The sequence below is a fragment of the Pteropus medius genome, unplaced genomic scaffold (genome assembly GCF_902729225.1).
Source record: "Pteropus medius unplaced genomic scaffold, Ma_sr-lr_union100, whole genome shotgun sequence".
In the NCBI taxonomy this organism is placed as follows: Eukaryota; Metazoa; Chordata; class Mammalia; order Chiroptera; family Pteropodidae; genus Pteropus; species Pteropus medius.
In genome coordinates this window covers 3,491,678-3,508,866 of record NW_024348242.1, presented here as the reverse complement: position 1 = coordinate 3,508,866, position 17,189 = coordinate 3,491,678, and the positions used below count along the sequence as shown (strand labels likewise).

At 54.4% G+C, this 17,189-nt stretch overlaps 1 long non-coding RNA gene across 2 annotated transcripts in view; it reads left to right on the top strand.

The window, feature by feature from the left end:
* LOC120616011 (uncharacterized) overlaps positions 1-17,189 on the top strand; it is a 132,765-nt gene that overhangs the window by 110,393 nt on the left and 5,183 nt on the right. For both annotated transcript variants that reach the window (XR_005656437.1, XR_005656436.1), the window contains exons 2-6: positions 11,396-11,550; positions 13,101-13,462; positions 13,685-13,927; positions 14,880-14,966; positions 15,235-15,376. This is a non-coding gene — a long non-coding RNA (uncharacterized LOC120616011). The remainder of the gene's footprint in view (positions 1-11,395; positions 11,551-13,100; positions 13,463-13,684; positions 13,928-14,879; positions 14,967-15,234; positions 15,377-17,189) is intronic.

The window sequence follows — 17,189 nt, the reverse complement described above, 5'->3', positions numbered from 1 at the left end:
CCATCAGCACCACTGTCACCACCACAAAAATGAGCCAACTTCAAATTGCCTCAATGCTTGAAATCCCCCAAGGATGCCACGAGCGGTTTGGAGGTAAAGTTTCTCGCAAACATTAGGGAGCCCCTACCTTGCTGGAGCACCAGCACCTTTGTGCCGGGTCCACAAGGCTGGAAACAGACAGATCAATGTTTCCTCTTGCCGGGAAGATAAATCTTCTATGGCTTTGCTCAAATTCCCCAAGAAAAGTGTTTGTGGCGGAGGAAGTTGTATGTTAAATTTGAGTGGTTCATAAATACATTTTCTAAAACTTTCCCCCATTTATATATTTGCTTAGTCTAATTGAGGCACTTAGAGAAGACCCAGAATTCGGCGAGTCCCCATCAGGCACCAGGAATAGAAGCACGACCAAGGCTCCAGGGCTCCCATCACCGAGGTGCCAAGGCAAACACACTCATAGCCATTGCAGTGGAAGTGGTGGCTTGCGGTTCAAGTGTCAAAGGGGGAAATAGGAAAAAAAATTAAGAGATCGACATAAAGCATGATTTTCCTCATCAACTTCTGTGCTTGGCACTGCCAAGTGCTCCTCCCGTGGGCGGAGGTCGAACAGGCTACATCACCGCCCGTGAGCAGTTGCCACAAGAACCGAGGATGGCGGAGATCTAGAAAAACAATGGCAAGGACCACCCCAGACACGTCTCCATCTTGGGAGCGGAAGCCCTCGGCTCGAGCCAACGGTGCTGGCAAAGTCTTATCTGGGTGAAAGGTGCAAAGCGAGGAAGAAGGATGAAGAGAAAACCACGTCCGAGCGTGTGCTCAGCAGAGTAACAGGCAAGAGGGCAGAGCTGGAGCAGAATAAGGAAGCTGGACCGTGACAGGCGATGCCACAGTCATTGTCCGCTACGGTAGCCCCTGGCCGCTCGTGGCTAGCGAGCACCTGAAACGGGGCTAATTCGACTGTGGGACTGAATTTTGGATTAATTTAATCTTCATTTAAATGTAAAACCTGATCCCGAATTCGGTTATTAGAAAACTTTTCGAGTATGTTTGGCACAACTTTGCTAGGTAGGTCTAGTTTTTCGCTCATTTACCTTATGAAATTTACCTTTTTTTACGTATTGTGAAATTTACTATGTTTAGAACTTTCCAACCAAAAACATGTAATATCCAAATGGGCTTGTACATAAATATAAAAGGCACACTGGAGTTCAAAGACTGAATATAAAAAATAAAATGTCTAATAGTTTTTATATTGATTGTATGTTGACATAATGATATTTTAGATATACTGCATTAAATAATATATCATTAAAATTAGTTTCCCATGCTTCTGTGTACTCTTATGTGGCTCATAGAAAATTAAAAATTACACCCGCGGGTCACATTCAATTTCTCCTGGGTGGCGCTGCCATAGTCGAGGGAGGCCACAGACACTGCGGGACTCCAGAGCGGCGGTCAACACTGGCCTTTTGCTTCCGTGCCCTCTGTCCTCTGCCCAGTCACTCCCCAGCCACACCTTGAGTCAATATTTATCAAGAGGCTGCTGATCGCCCAGAAAGGAAGTATTGTATAAATTGAAAAATGAATCACAAGCTAGAAATTTTACAACTCCCAGCGCTACATCACTGACTCCGGTACCTTCCGCAGAGTCTCAGTTCCCCCAAGTGATTTGCGGGGAATTCGGACCTAGATCACCAAAGGAATTGGATCGGCCTAAGTCTGACTTCTCGAGACCCCCAAATCCGGAATGTGTCGGACTCTGCTGAGCGCAGGAAGATTTTGAAGGTCGAGATACACAGCGATGCAACATCTCTGTCCGTCTAAAATTATTTCAGATTAAAAAGTTCATTTTTAAAAAATACGTCACAAATCTTGGACCCAAAACTGACCGGAAGATTCCCCATTTGATGGCCCCAACATATCACTTTTACAGGAGTCAGTCTCTCATCCTCGTGTCTCTAACACTAATGAGCCCCTGAACTTGGATCGACCCACACTGAGCTACGCCCAAAGTGTAAAATCCACTCCAGGTTTCAAAGGCTTAGTGTGAAAAAAGAAGGTAAAATGTCTAATGAATAATCTGTAGATATTGATCACATGTCGAAATGGTCGTCTTTGGGATATATTGGGTTAGATACGTTCTTAATTTCGCCCAGTGCTTTTTCCCCTCGTTAACGTGGCTACTACAAACTTTAAAGTCCGCACGTGGCTCGCGGTCGCGGCCCTCGTCCTGGTTCCGCTGGATGCGCCGCCTCCCCCGTAGTGAGGTGTCTGCCCTCGCAGGGGCACGCCCGCGGTCCTGGCCAAGCCCGCCCAGTGTGACGACAGACAGGTCTCTCGGCCCGTGCGTGCCTCGCTTTCCCCGTCTGATAAATGAGCATCACAGCAGCGTTGACATCAGGGAGCCGCTGGAGGACCAGACACCAAGGCACCGCACGCAGAGCGCCCAGCGCCTCGCCTGCCGCGTCGCGAGCCTCCGATCGATGAATGACGTGATCCCTCGTCTCTCACCCCTACCCTCGCACCGACCTTAGGTCTGACCCCTCTCCCTCCTCTCCGGAGCTTCGCTTTCTCACTCCTCCGTCCTCTGGCACTTTGCTCTCTTTCCCCGTAAACCCGTCCATCTTCCGAGATGCTCGGCTCACCCCAGTGTTTACAGGAAAAATACCTTCGCTTGTACTTGTGTTACCACTTCCTGTCCAATTTTTCTCCTTCCTGTTGCAGCTCCCATGAGTGGCCGACGTTTTATTTCTCTACTTTTTTTTTTTTTTAGACTTTATTTTTTAAGGCAGTTTTGTTTCACAGAAAAAAAAAACAGAGGCTGAAGAGGATCCGCCTTCTCTGCCTCCCCCACAAACAGACAGCCCCCACATCCACGGCCCCCCCACCAACTGCGGGATGTTTATTCCCATTGCAGCTGTCCAAACATTTCAGCGCGGGCCATCATCATCACCCAGGGTCCAGTCTCCATCAGGGTTCCCTCGCTGTCGTACCTTCTGTGGGCTCGGCCGGCTTTGTAATGACACGTGTCCATCATTATGGGCTCACTCGGACTATTTTTACTGCCTCCACAGTCTTGCCTCTTCCAGAATGTCCTCTCGTTGGAATCACACAGTATGTAGCCTTTTCAGATGGGATTCTTCCACTTAGTTATGTGCATCCAAGGTCCCTCCATGTCTCTTCGTGTCTTGATGGCTCATTTCATGTTAGCACTGAATAATATTCCGCTGTCTGGATGGACCACGGTTCATTCATCCACTCACCTACAGAAGCTGGTTGCTTCCTGTTTGCACGATTGTGAATAAAGCTGCTATTGACATCCGCGTTCAGGGTGGTGTGTGGACAGAAGTTTTCAGCCCTTTCGGGTCAACACCGAGGGGGGCGATTCTCGGATAGTAGGTTTGGTCCTCTGCTTTTCATCCCTCTCCCGTTTTCAGGACCCTGGCAAACCCAGCGTCTGCCCACACCCCTGGGCCAAAGCATCTTCCAACTGTGCCAGTGACTTTCATCGTGCCCAGTCTTCATCCTTCTCAACCCTTTAGAATAAAAAAAAAGAAACAAAAAATAAATTTAGGACTGCTTTTAAAAAAAGTACATTCTGTTACTGCGAGCCAGCTCCCTCCCCGTCGGCGTGCGAGCTTCGCCTCTTCCTGGAGACGTGCGGGGAGGCTGGCTCCATGTTCGGTCTCTAAGCTCCTTGCGTTGGGGGCGCGAGGCGTTCCTGTTTGGAAATGGCTGTTCTTATCTGGCTGGAGGCAGGCGGTGCCCCGCGGTGGGCAGAGAGACCATCTGGCTCCCTGCCAGGCCCCTGTCACTGGAGAGCAATGCTAGCGTCTCCAGTCAAATCATTTCTTCATGCCACATGTGCCAAGCAGTAAACAGCTCTCCAGGACCCAAATAAAAAAGGTCTTTATGGAGAGAACAAGCTCGAGTGAATGCCAGGAGCCAATTTAAATGAATAAATAAACCCCATCCCGAAGGCCGCAGGCCGCAAAATTTCGGGGGGACGAGCCAAGCAAGTTGGTTTCTCAGTTCCAGGGAGGGAGAGAGGGCCCAGGCCCTGTCAGCAGACCCTGGCGCCTCCAAACCTGAGGGTCTCGGCCTCTTCGAAACGAGACAGACACCCCCGGTCTTCTCAACCAACAGCCAGCCTTTCAAATCTTGCACTGAGAGATGAAGGCACGTTGGATGTTATAGACCCAGGGACGGGATGTCCTGGCCTCCGGGGTCTGCAGTGGGGCTGGGGGCCTGGGAGGTGACGCTGGACCCAGTGCAGGCTCTAGGGACCGGTTTGTCTTGCCATCTCAGCAACACTGGCTCATGTGTCCCCTGCCGGCGTGGGGAGGCGGCTGTTCCTGCGCACGTGTCCCCTGCCAGCGTGGGGAGGCGGCTGTTCCTTGTCTTGGCCTCTGTCACTCCGTCCGACGAGCTCTGCCATCTCACTGCCTCCTCCGATGACCTTTCCTTTACCCCACGGTTTCATTTCACGCAGAAGCCGACTCGAAGCTTCTGTTCCCTACGGCGGCGTCCGCCGTCTGTGGCATCGACAGGCGGCCCCCTCTTTGCTCACTCAAAGCTTCTGGCAAAGCATCAGCGCCACTCCCGGCCCCCGTGGCCTCGCAACCCCGGCCCCCTCCTGTCTCCCCTCCCCACGTCTCTTGGCTTCTGCTCCACCCCTGGTTGACCGGGACCCTGAAGACCCACGGGAGCAGGGCTGAGTGTTGGGGGCCCGGGGACACCTCTCCTGACTCGAATGCCAGCAGCTGGTCGTCGCCCACATCTGGCCCGCATCTCGGCGGCCTCGCCGTGGCTCAGGAACAATGTGGTATTTTCTGAGGGAAATGGGGCAGCTCTGCCACGCCGCTCCGTCAGTCACGCCTCTGTTTTTGACCTGAAGTCTGGCTTCTGAGGGAAGGTGGGAGCCGCGGCTGCCAGCACGAGGAGGAACCCAAAATAATGATACCTGTGTCTTTCCCGAGGCGTCCCACCCACCCACGCTGGGCCCCTGTGCCAGGGACTCGGAGCGAAACGGGGGTGGGGCAGGTCTGGAGCTTCAGGACTCGGGGAGCTGGCCGTGCTCCGGGTTCCCTGAAATCCTCAGGCTACTTTTCAAACATTAAAACCCAAAGTCAGTTTTTCCAAGTTATGCTTTTCCCTCCTCAATTTAACTCTGTCTGCAGGTCTGTGGCAATTTAACCTTCTCGTGGGCACACGTGTGTGGGTGTGTGTGAGTACGTGCATGTGCGTGTGCGCTCGTGCAGAGATGCACGTGCATGTGTGCGCACGCCTATCGTAGGGGGATCGTGTAGAAAACGGGAACGTGGGAACTGAGCGCCGAGTATAGAAATTGCAGCAATAAATTCAGCTCAGTTTCCGTCTCCCTCCAGCATGTGACAAGAATGAGTTGGAACCATGTTTAAAGTTGACACGATGCCATTCTGTAGTAAAGAGGGGCTGTACGGGTTGAATTCCGTCTCCCCAAAACTCGTATAGTGAACTCCCAGCCCCCCGCACCTTCGGATGTGACGCTTTACAGGTGTCATTAGTTAAGGTGAGGTCACGCTGGAGTAGGGCGGCTCTAGCCCAGCACCACTGGGGTCCTCATAAAGGGGAAAAACGTGGACACAGGTACACGGCGGGAGAGTACCACCGAGGACGGGAGCTGTGCCACCAAGAGCAGGTGGGGTGGCCTGGGACACGTCCTCCTGTGTCCCCGGAGGGCGCACGGCTCTGCCACCGCCTCCATCTCAGACCGGGGCCTCCAGACTGCGAGACGGTGCGTTTCTGTCCCGTCGGTGGCGGTGGTGGCAGCCCCGGGAAGCTGACACCGGAGCGGTGACCTCCAAGGCTGGGTCACTGAAAAGGCGCCCCTGTGGGCTCCTGGGGCTGCACCTTACGTTTTTCTAACAGACTGACTTTCCTCGTTTGTTTGTTTGTTTGTTTGTCGGGGACATGGGGGCTAATGGCCACCGAGTCTGCGTCTCTCCACGGCACTGCCACACTATGTCGCTTCTTTCCAAGAAAGAAGCTTTCTCTGCCCCTGTCCAAACCCACACGGAACCCACACTCACCTCATTGTGTTCCTTCCTCACGTCAAAAATAAATAACACCTCCGCCCTGTCCTCAAGCCTGTGAAGTGGGAAGTGACGTGTCTTGACGGCAGAGAGGAGGTTCTGGGGACGAACCCCTCAGCTTCCCCATCTCTGCTCCACAATTTATTATCTTGACGACTTCAGGCACGTCACTAAACTTCCAGATGCCTCAGCGTCACCGGCTATGAAACGGGGACATGCACATCTCATGAGACCCGAACAAGGTCACACGCAGAATGTATCATCCGGGCGATATTATTACAAAGCGCGGCATTTTCTCGGAGGCGTTACATTTGCGTTCACTTGGTAAAAACCATGGAGAACCTTCTGCCTGTCACGTGACGTTCTAGCCGTCGTAACACAAAAGCCCTCAGAACAGAAAAGGGATGAACTAGCGTAACGTGTATCAGTGTGGGTGAACTTTCAAAAATAATGTTGAGCAGGCTGTGGAGGAATCGGTACAGTAAGATGTGTGTGTCCAGCTTCAACACGTATTTGAGGAAATGTTTAAAGAAACGCTTAACCAGCCTCAGACCCAGGGTCCGTGTTGGCTCCGATGGGACCCCAGCTGTTTTGTTTGGTGATGTTTTCTTTCTCAAGCCCATGGAGGGTGTGTGGCTTTGGTTATGTTAGTCTCTAAACCTTTTTGATCATCTGGAGTTTTCATTAAAAGGAAAAAAAAAAAATCTAAAGGTAGATAATAGGATCGAGAACCTGGTGGCCGCTTTCTTTTCGAAAGTTCCAATTGCCGAAATACCATTTTGCCCGTGTTGTGTGTGGTGCGTGCTAGACTCCAGCCCTGATTCACTAAGAATGTGCTCGAACCCTTTATCAAATCTGAAATTACAATGCCGCCCAGAGCCGGGGCACGCGGCTACCCCCGTGTTCATGTCACGTTGTGCGTTATAAATGCATCGATTTATAGGGAAAGATCTCGTAGCACACGCCTGGGCCCTGGGCCCACGACTAAGAAAGATCGCTCAGAAACACACACCGTTGTTTCGTGATGGAGGAAAGGGAGGGGGCTGGAGGATGGGGAGCTCAGCCGCCCACTGCGGCTCTGCCCCAGCTTCTCTCTCCAAGAAAGTCCTGCCAGCCCTCTCTTCAAAGCTTTCCCGGTGAACCGGTGCATCGAGCCCCAAACAGCGAAACTGGGCTACGGTGGGATGAAGCATGGACTTGGCCTCTACGGCACCGGACGGGAGAGAAGGAAGGTGTGGGTGGACCTGGGCCGCCATGGAGAGAGAGCGCATCCGGGTGCAACGCGTTTCGTTACCCAGTGACCCAGTTTGCGAGGGTTCTGGAACGTTCCCGAGAACACAGGGTAAGACTGTGGAGGGGCGGAGAGTGGGTGCCAACAGGCACGGGCTCACTTTGACCGGCTCCATCTCGGCTCCAGGCCCCCGCCCCCGTCTGCAGCTGGCTTTCATGCAGCCAGAATGGCCTGCGGGAAGGCTGCACACGGCCCTGCGAGGTGGCCTGGTGTCGTTAGGACACACCGCTGAGGGCCGGCCTTCTATCTTGCTTCTCCTCCCAGATTTGGGACGAGGCTAAGTACAGCCTCGTCCTCACGGGAATCTGAGTCTGCGATCCCGTGTTACAGGCGTGTGATGTCAGAATTCTCGGCTCTGAACGGACCCGGCTCCGGGTTCTCTCCCCGGATGTGGGGAGTGACACATGCAAACGCCCGTGGGACCGTCACGTCGGCTCTGGGACAAAAGCTTCGGCCCCAGAACTTTTTCTGACAAAATCACGTAGTAGCGTAAGAAACGTCCCTCCCCTCCGCGACTTTCGCAGAACGACCAGGAAGAGGGTGCTTTCTGCGGAAGTGCCCGGGGCCACCTTGGTGACCGCTGTGTGTCACCACCCTCATCGACTTTCTCTCCTTCCGTTTCCAGCCAGTCCTCCGTCGCCAGTGGCTTTGAGCAGAAAGTCCCCTAATGCGATCACTTTTGCCAGCTCCGTGCAATCCTGCACTTGTGCCCAGACCTGTCCTTCAGTCTGCAGCCTGATTTCTAAGTCTTCGCATTGCTTGGTTGACTGTCACATGGCGCAAAGGTGACTGTAAGGCACAAGGACAAGGAAGAACAGGATGACGTGGCATCACCCCATAAATGAGCAACGCCCGCCCCATAAATATGTGCCCGCAGAGGCCTGGAAACAGATGCTCCAGCAGGCACAGGCCCCCGCGTGTCCCAGTAGCACGACTCACAGTAGCCAGATGTCCACCAGCGGGTGAGTGACAAGCAAAACGTGGTGTGTGCCCACGACGGAATGCCACTCGGCCGTGAAAAGGCGCGACGCGCTGATGCCCACCACGACTGGGCGGGCCTCAAAGACGAGAGCCTGAGCATGGACCGAAGGAAGCCGGTCACGAAAGGACACGAACCGTGTGGTTCCGTTCATGCGAAATGTCCAAAGTAGGTAAACCCTTAGAGACAGAAAGTTTATTCGTGCGCCGAGGGCTGGTGCGGGGGCGGGGGAGAGGGGGTCGGCTGCTGGTGGGCCTGGGGTCTCCTTTCACGGAGGTGAAATGTTCTGGGACCGGATGGGGGAGGTGGTTGCACGCCTTGTCCCTGTGCTCAGTGCCCCTGCTGTTCACTTAAAATGGTCAGCTTCACATGCTGTGACTTCCACCTCAATTATAACAAAAAGGAATAACAGGGGGTTGAGTGGAGCCTCACTGGACAAGCGACCAGAACGTTGGCGAACCTGCTCTGGTGATGATCGCTTGTGTGGGCCACCCTGGGAGCTTGGAGAGAGAGGAACTCTGTCTGTCCAACCTGGGGCGAGCTGCAGCTCACGGTTGATAGGGTCCAGCTGGGCCTGGGACGCTTGGACGGAACTGTTCGTTCAGGCGGGCACAGAGGGGCCCAGGCTGAGGCCTTCCACACTCGCTTATTCCTCTGAGCGACAGACAGGTAGCTGACCACTGTCCAGTCTCCTGGACAGGCTTGGCGGCCTGGCCTCAGAGAACTCGGGGCAGGTTCCAGATTGCAAAACCACAGCGGACAAGCGTGAGAGCTGCAGCCCATGGGAGCAGAGAGCGTGCACGTGGCTCAGACAGCCCTGCGGGATACCAGGCCCCGCTCCTCGCTGGCTCTGTGACCCGGCGTGTCCTTTAACCCCCAGCTGCCACATCTGTTAAGTGGGGATGGCAGCCCCCACCTCTTAGAGCCGTGAGAACACGGGGGGTCACGCCGGCGAAGTGCCAGCCATTATTATTATTCTCGTCGCTGTCGCGTTGTTATTTTGCAGTGTGAAGTATCATGAACTCGGGAAGAAGGCTTTTCAGAGCCATTTTCCACCTGGAAAGTCCAAGAAGCCGCCCTCAGACCTTTGCCTCGACGTCCTCAGGTCTCAGAACAAGAAGAGAACGCAGGGTTCTGGCCCCCGATCTGCTCGTTTTTCCATTCCAGCCTGAAAAAGCCCCCCAAATGTGCAAGCAATTAGAGGTGAAGGGGAAAGGCTGTCCCCCAGCCCCCACCCCAGCTGAGAAAGGAACCAATTAGGGAGGCAGCTGTAGAAGGGACCCGGCCGGCAGGCAGGGCCGGGAGGAGGGGTGTCGGGGCTGCGGGTGCCCTTTGCAGCCGCCCCTGGGGTCCGGCCTGCGGGGACTACATGCTCCCAGTGGCCCAGAGTCCCCTGAGAGGGAGCGAGGTGTGGTCCCTTGCACAGGGCTCATTGCCTGGGGTCTGAAAACTTGGATGGAAAGAAAAATCCTTGATCGCTATTTTCACCAACCCCTAAAGCAGTTCATTCTGTTAGGAAGATTTCCTTCTATTACAAACTTCAACAACTAACAGAACCTGTGACTCTATTCCCTGTAAAACTCAGAGAGATTTGCACGCCGTGATACGGTTAGCGCTCACTCATACCCGTCGTGACTTGGAGGTTCCAGAAGTTCCAGACGGCTGCGGAATCGCATTATTTAACGCATCTGTAGAGAATTACGTCTGTTTAATGTCATACTGTTTTCGTGCATTATCTCTGCAAACTGCCGTATTGTATGTTACGACTTAAAAACATTATTCTACAGAGGGACCCAGGGGGTCCATCACACTGTCTAAGGGGTCAGTGGCACAAAACTCAAACATGTCAAGAACTATGATTGAGAAAAAGATCTCATCACGTTTTGAAAAATACGAATCAGCAGAGGCTGGGGTCCCATTAAAGGGGTCGGCTGTGCCCCCTTGGGTCCCCCAGAGCCAGGAGCCTCCCACTCACCCTACCGACTCTGCGGCAGCAGCCCCTCCCCCTTCATCCCAGCTCACCTGAAAACAAAACAATTTTTACTTTAGGAACGAGGAGCTTCTGTGTGGGAGGGAGGCTGGGCGCCTTTGGTCACACCAGTGAGGAGGGCTCTGTGGCTTTCAAGAGGTTGGGAATGCCACTGACTGTCCCCCAACCACACGCTTGACACGGTGTCCCAGCGGCAGAGACACAGAGCAGGGCGTGTCCCCACCCACGCGTGGCGAGCTGGGCTCTGGATCACTCTGGGGGTGGCTGGCACTCCCCGGCGGTCCCCGGCCCGTAGACACATGTCTACACTCGCTGCCTCTGTCTCGCGTGGCCTCCTCATGGGGACACCAGCCGGTGGGACCAGGGCCACCTGCTCCCGTGGGGCCCCATTCTCATTTGATCGTCTGCAAGGCCCTATTTACAAATGAAGTCACAGTCATGGGTCCCTGGGGTTGGGACCTCGACATCTCTTTTTGAGGGGGCGCAATCATTTGTCCTCACGTGGGGGTGTGTTTCGACACGTAAGAGTTTATCTCGCCAGCTTCCATGGCGAGGCCAGGCCCGCAGAGGCCGGGGTAGCGGGCGGCGGGCAGGGCGGTTCCCACGGTCTCCCAGACATGGTCTCCCGTGGGAGGAGAGGGTCCCAGCCCAGGGCTCACCAAAGAACAGGGCGAAGCGAGCTCCAGTACCCCACACCGGTGGGGGGCGTCCAGCCCGGCGTCCACCTCGCTGCCCCGCTGAGGGGGTGGCCCGGGGGTGCTGTGGTGACTGCTGGGGTCTCCCTCCGCCTCCTTCCCTGGCAGTTCGTGCAGAAGAGGGGGCGAAACAAAGGCCCCTCAGCAATTATCCTGAAGGACCCAGATACCGCCTCTCACTGTGACTGCTGCGGACTGAAGGTTCAGATCCCCCAGAACTCACAGGCTGAACCCCAACCCCCAGTGTGATGGTGTTAGGAGGTGGCGAGCACAGAGCTCCCATGATGGGTTGGCGCCCTGATGAGGAGGGGCAGTAGAGAAAGATGCCCCCGGCTCCCTCCCTCCCTCCCTCTCTCTCTCCCCCCACAGGGTGAGGATAAAACAAGGAATGACCAGGACGGGGGCCTCCCCAAGAACCTGCCGCGAGCACGCTGGACCCTGACCTCCGACTTCCAGCCTCCAGCACCCTGAGACAGAAAGGTCTGTCGTTTAAGCCACACAGACATGACCACGGCCGGATGAAGGTGAGCAGAGCGGGCCTGGATCTCGCGTGCCCAGGACGTAAGGGGCGCCCGCCTAGGTCCAGATGAAGTTTGTGGGACCGGAGAGATCTCTGCTGTGCCGACGTGTGACAGGGAGCGTGGGAGGCCGTGCCCAGAGCAGGGCATCCGTGGGGCTTGGTGTCCTGGGAGGGAGGCCTGGACAGGCCTCGTGTGACACTTGGCTCTGCCGTTTACCAACTGAACGACCCGGTTCATCTTGTTTAAAGCTTTTCCTCCCATAAACGGGGTACCACTGGCTCTGACCTCATGGGATCGCTGTGAGGCTTGAGGGGAGCAGCAGGTATCGAGTGCATAAAATGGCGCTTGGGCCTGGGCCAGAAGAAATGGTGCATTTGGGCCGCTGGACATGGCCACCTTCGCTCGGTTACCCCTGAGCTCCACGTCTGCTCAGCGTGTCGGGGCTCGGTGGACCCTGGGTTCTGTAGGCCAGTGAGCCCTTGCAGCTCACAAACCCGGCCATGCCACCCCCCAAAATCAATTTATTCTGCTGTAACTCAGTTTCTCTATCAATCTTCCAATCTGCCATTTGGCAGAATTTCATGTCAGGCAGTTTGGGGTCGATTTGTTCAAATCAGAATATTCCTGGGTGATTCACGCTTTCCGTTCACGTTCCTTCGTGGGCTCGGGTTTGAGATCTAGGAGGTCCCTGGCATTCGCTGAGACATCTCCATTCTCCGTAAGGACTAGGTTACTGCCCCCACAGTTTAGGGGACCCGTCGGTTTCCCCCTCTTCATTCGCTTCGAGGCCTCTTGCTCTGCCAGCCCTCGCTCAGGACTGCCAGGCCCTGCCGGGGGAGGGGGAGGGGCGGGCAACGCATGGGGACCCTCAGCTGCTCTCTCGCCAAACTCGAGGCCCCACGGAACTCTGTGGGAAAGACTCCGGCCCTGACCCCCGCCCCCTGGACTGTTGCTCTCCCGATGCTGGAAGGCGGATGGGATGTAGCGTCCGCCGAGGGACGGCTTCCTGGCTCAGACACAGCCGTCTCCTCAGTCTGCATGTGAAAGGGGCCGGCGAGCTCTAGCAGGCCTCTTCCACAGGCTCTCTGAGACCTATTCCATTGTGGGGGGAGGGGGTTCCACCCTCATGACCTCATGACCTCCCAAAGGCCCCGCCTCCTAGTACCAAGACCTTGGGGGGTGAGATTTAACATATAAATGGGGTGAGGGGGAACAGAAACATTTGTAGCAAATGGATGTGCAAATCATGGTATATGCATACAAAAGAATACTATACAGCAAGGAAAAAGACCCCCTGCAAAATGGGCAAATCTCGGGAATATGACGCTGAGCAAAAGAAGCCAGATGCAAATGAACACGTGTTGTGTGATGCCATTGACGTTGTTCTCTGTCCGTCTTTAGGCAGAAAGAGGAATGTTGAGTGTGTCTTTAAGCAGAAGTCTCAGTGAGGATAAATGTCTGGGTGGTGGTTACTCGGGTTAGTGGCGGGGGGCGGGGGGACATGTGAGGGACGGACACATTTCCCCCTCTTGACCTGGGTGTTGGTCACGCAGGTGTTCACATACGCAAAACCGCACGTGCCCGACGGTGCCCATGAGATGCGTGCCCTTCACGTGTGCAAGTTACATCCTAAGATGTGAGGACAGAAACGATTTACTCCCTACTCAGAGTCCACAGAGCGCACACAGAGAGGCCGTCGTAAATGCTTTTGGAAGGAAGCGGAGGGTGCCCGCTGCTTCTGGGGCCGCCCGGGGTGCGAGCACGGGGGCCTCCGAGCCTCTGGTGTTCCCTCCAGCTCCCCCGAGCCCGTGCGTGTCCCCAATGTCCTCAGGTCACCCTAGGAGGAAGAACACCCCGTGACTCAGCACTGACAACACATAACATCTCGTTTTTCCCTTCCGTGACCCAGGAGCAGGTAAGGAGGTGACCTCTCTTACCTGTGCCCAGCACGGAGGTCACAATCCTCTGTGGACTGGGGAAGCCGGCCCAGTTCTCCTGCCCGTTTGAGTTCAGAGACCCCATATATCAGGGGCCACATGAGCTGAGAGACAGCAGCCATGTAGGGCCATCCCCACCCTCAAACTCCTGCTGAGCCCCCTTTCTGGTGCTGGAGATCTCAGGGTTCGTCCTAATGCAGATCGAAAAGAACCTTCTGGAAATCATGCTCAGCATCTCCTCACCACCCGACCTGGAGCCAGGCCTGAGGAAGGATGGCGGTCAAAGTGGCAGCTGCTGTTGAGCCAGCTTTGAACTTGAACCAATTTGAAATCCAGGTCATAAATCCCCAGCTCCGCCTGGGGGACTCACCTTCAGGTCTGGGCGTGGAGTCTGCAGGAGAGGCCGGGGGTCTCCAGCACAATGCGGCATTGACAGGACTGTGGTGAGTGAGAGTGAATGAGTGTGCGTGTGTGTGCAGTGTGTGTGTGTGTGTGTGTGTGTACCTACAGGGACAGGGTGTTGAGGACGGTGCCAAAGCGAGGGGGCCGACATCTGGAAAGTGTCAGGTTTAATGCCCAAAGCCACGGGCCCAGGTCAGCTCAAAGTACATGTTTGCTCGGAGCCGCAGCTGTGCAAACTCCCGCCCGCCGGGCCCTGCTGGGCTCGTGCCAAGTTCCCTCAGAGACAGTGGCCCCTTTGTCAGATTCCGTTCCAATCCCCCGTTTCAAAGTCGCTGGCCTGCCCCGGGGCCCCGCCGCCAGCAGCTGTGGGCAGCATCTGTCTGAGGCTGCCTTCATTTCGCCTCGAGAAGGAAAACATCGTAGTTTAGGGGCGCACATTCTGGCCCGGCTGCCAGAATTCACCCCTCCCCACCCTCAGGAACCCCTGTGTCCCAACTGATTGTACACCCACACCTTGGGATCATTAGGGCGTCCCAAACACCCCATGGCACAGCCAGCTCCCCTGGGGAGCTGGCTCTGCTTCATTTGGTTCTCGGCGGCTGTCACTCGGAATGTGGGGTGTGGTTCGTGTTTAGAGGCCGAGGAAGACGCGACCGTGTGACCGTGTGCGTGTGAGCATCGCGTCCGTGCGTGGAGGCGGGGTGGATTAGGGACCGCTTGGAGATGGCCCGCGTCTTAGCCTGGGTCCAGCAGAGCTTGAGACGGAGGCTTGTGGGCAGGAAATTTGGGGTTGTGGTCCCAGGGGACAGGAGGCAGGGAACAGGCCGTGCTGGGCACGGAGTTGCAGTCCCTGAATCATCTATAGAAAAAAATGTATGTATCTGTGTGTGTATAATCACTTTTTCTGTAAAGAAATTCTGGAGAGATAGGGTCCAGTCCTTCTGGAGTGCAATGATGCTTTCTGTAATTTGTTCTTAATATTTTTCTCTTAAGGATTCTATTTGATCCAACACTTGTCGACGACCTACTAAGTGCCCAGCACTCCCCCAGGTGCTGGGGATCGGCCGATGAGTCAGACAGGTAAAGCCCCCCTTCCATGGAGTTGCCTGCTAGTGGGAGAGTCGAAAAGCGAACCCCATAATCTTAAGGGGCAGTCTGTTCCACGAAGACCATAAAGCAGGCGATGGGGTGCCCAGGGACAGGGAAAGGAGGGAGGGGCGGGGAGGCAGAATGGGCAGACGGGGCTTGCCGCGGAGGTGGCCTCTGAGCAGAACCCTGAACGGCGAGAGGAATCTAGCCGTCGGCTCCAAGAAAAACATTTCCTCGCCCTCCGCTTCCTCCTTGATAGAAGCCTGGGCAGCGAGGCCGCTTCCGGCGCCCAGCGTGAGGAGCGGTCCTGAGAAGCTTCCAGAAGTCCCCCATTCTGTCCGGCTGGCTTCTCAGCAGGGTCTGTGCCTGGACACTGGCAGGTGCCAGGAGCCTCACCGCAGGTATGGAAAGGCGACCTGAGACGGGGCACTTTCTTTCGCTGGATTCTGTTTTGTAGCGATCACGATGCTTCCTTGCACATTAAGAAACCCTGAGACGTTCTTCGCCTGACGAGAGCGTTCGGAATTTCTCAACGTTCTTTTTTTTTGAACCTTCTTTCCCTTTGCACTTGTTTTTCTTCTCTTTGTTTAGCTTTTGAGCAAAAACTTCCTACCCACCGTGATATTTTCCCCGTGCATAGCTAAGTAGGCTAGAAAAACAGTAGCATGAAACATGGCGGGTGGCTCGAAGTCAAGGTCAACAGCAGGCTGGGAACTTCCCAGGAGCACCTCGGCTCATGCAGCAAGTGGCTTCAGAGTCACTTAGCCACCTAAGTTCCATGCAGGGGCACCCCACCCCGTGCAAGATGCCACTTGTTTAAGTCCCTCGGGTGAGAAGTGGCAGTTGCAGAGGTCTTGCTTAGCGTGTCCTGGAGGGAACACAGAAAAACACTTTGGAACCCATCCGTTGTGTGACGTCGGTGATAGAGCATCCAGCGGTCACTTGAGGGACATTGGCTGATCTCGGTTTCACCCAGCAAAGTTAAATCTAGCCGCGAGACAATGACTCGAATTTAAAAGGATTAACAGAAGCCCACGGAAATGGTGATTAAGCCCTTGAATGGTTTACCAAAAAAAAAAAAAAAAATCTCTGAATCATAGTTTCAAAAAAAAATCAAACGGAAAGAAAAAAATCATTCTTTGTCATTTGTCTGCTCTAAAAATTAGAGCAGAGTTACCACACTTGGGTAAATTAAGATGAAATTAGCTTATTTAAAAATTTTACCATTTTTGATTTATTTTTCCAGATGAAATACTAGTCAAACTTTTTTTTTTTTCGTTTTTAGAATATGGAATTTTTGACCCCACATCAAGCGGCTTCACCTTGCTCCTGGTGTCCCAACCACCCTTTCTTCCCTGTGTTTGTCTGCCAGACTGGTGTCATGGAGAGAATTATTTCATGTCGCTATCCTGTGTCTCAGCAGTTGGCATCTGTGCTCCACTGAGTTAAGATCTCCTGGAGCCTTCTGTATGAGGCGAGAGCCCCTACTTCTTACCTTCCTCATCACCTCTGTATTTATAGGTCAGGATAAGCAGCACTAGCTGCTGTAACAAACAAGCCCAACTCTCAGGGGCCGAGTAGCTGTCAGCCAGCAGGCTCTCCTCCACACGGTCACTCAGGGACCCAGGCTCCCTGCATCCTGTGGCTCCGCCTTCCTTTCTGTCCTTGGCGTCCTCTCCACTTGGCCTGTGGATGGAGAAGAGATGCAAGAGAAAGTCTATAGGAGTAGTACATATTTGACCCCCTCTCCCACCATGCCGGGGGCCAGAACTCAATCACATGACTGGCCAGAAGCCTGGGGAATACAGTACAGCACTGTCCCCTGGAAAAAGACTCGAAAACCAGGGAGCATTAGCAATGTCACCACACTCCCTACTCATTTCCTCTTCTTTGGGGCCACCTCCCCGTCCTTGTTTATCTCTGCATGGTGTATCTGGCTAAGGCACCGTGTTTCCCGCTAGGTAGCAGATAATCCTTGCCTCTTACTAAGCCTCATAGAGACAGTTTGCCAACTTACCGATCCTTGCTTTAGAAAAGCCTGCGTGTCACAAAGGTTCTGTAAGTTATGTGAGCAGACATGTTCACTTTCGTGCTCCATGAGGTCGTGTGTATGTGTGCAAAATATTCATCCATCCTAAGCTGAATATAAACAACCTAGCTAGTTGTAGAGAGACATGTTCTAGTTTGAGAATCCGTCCATTCATCCATCCATCC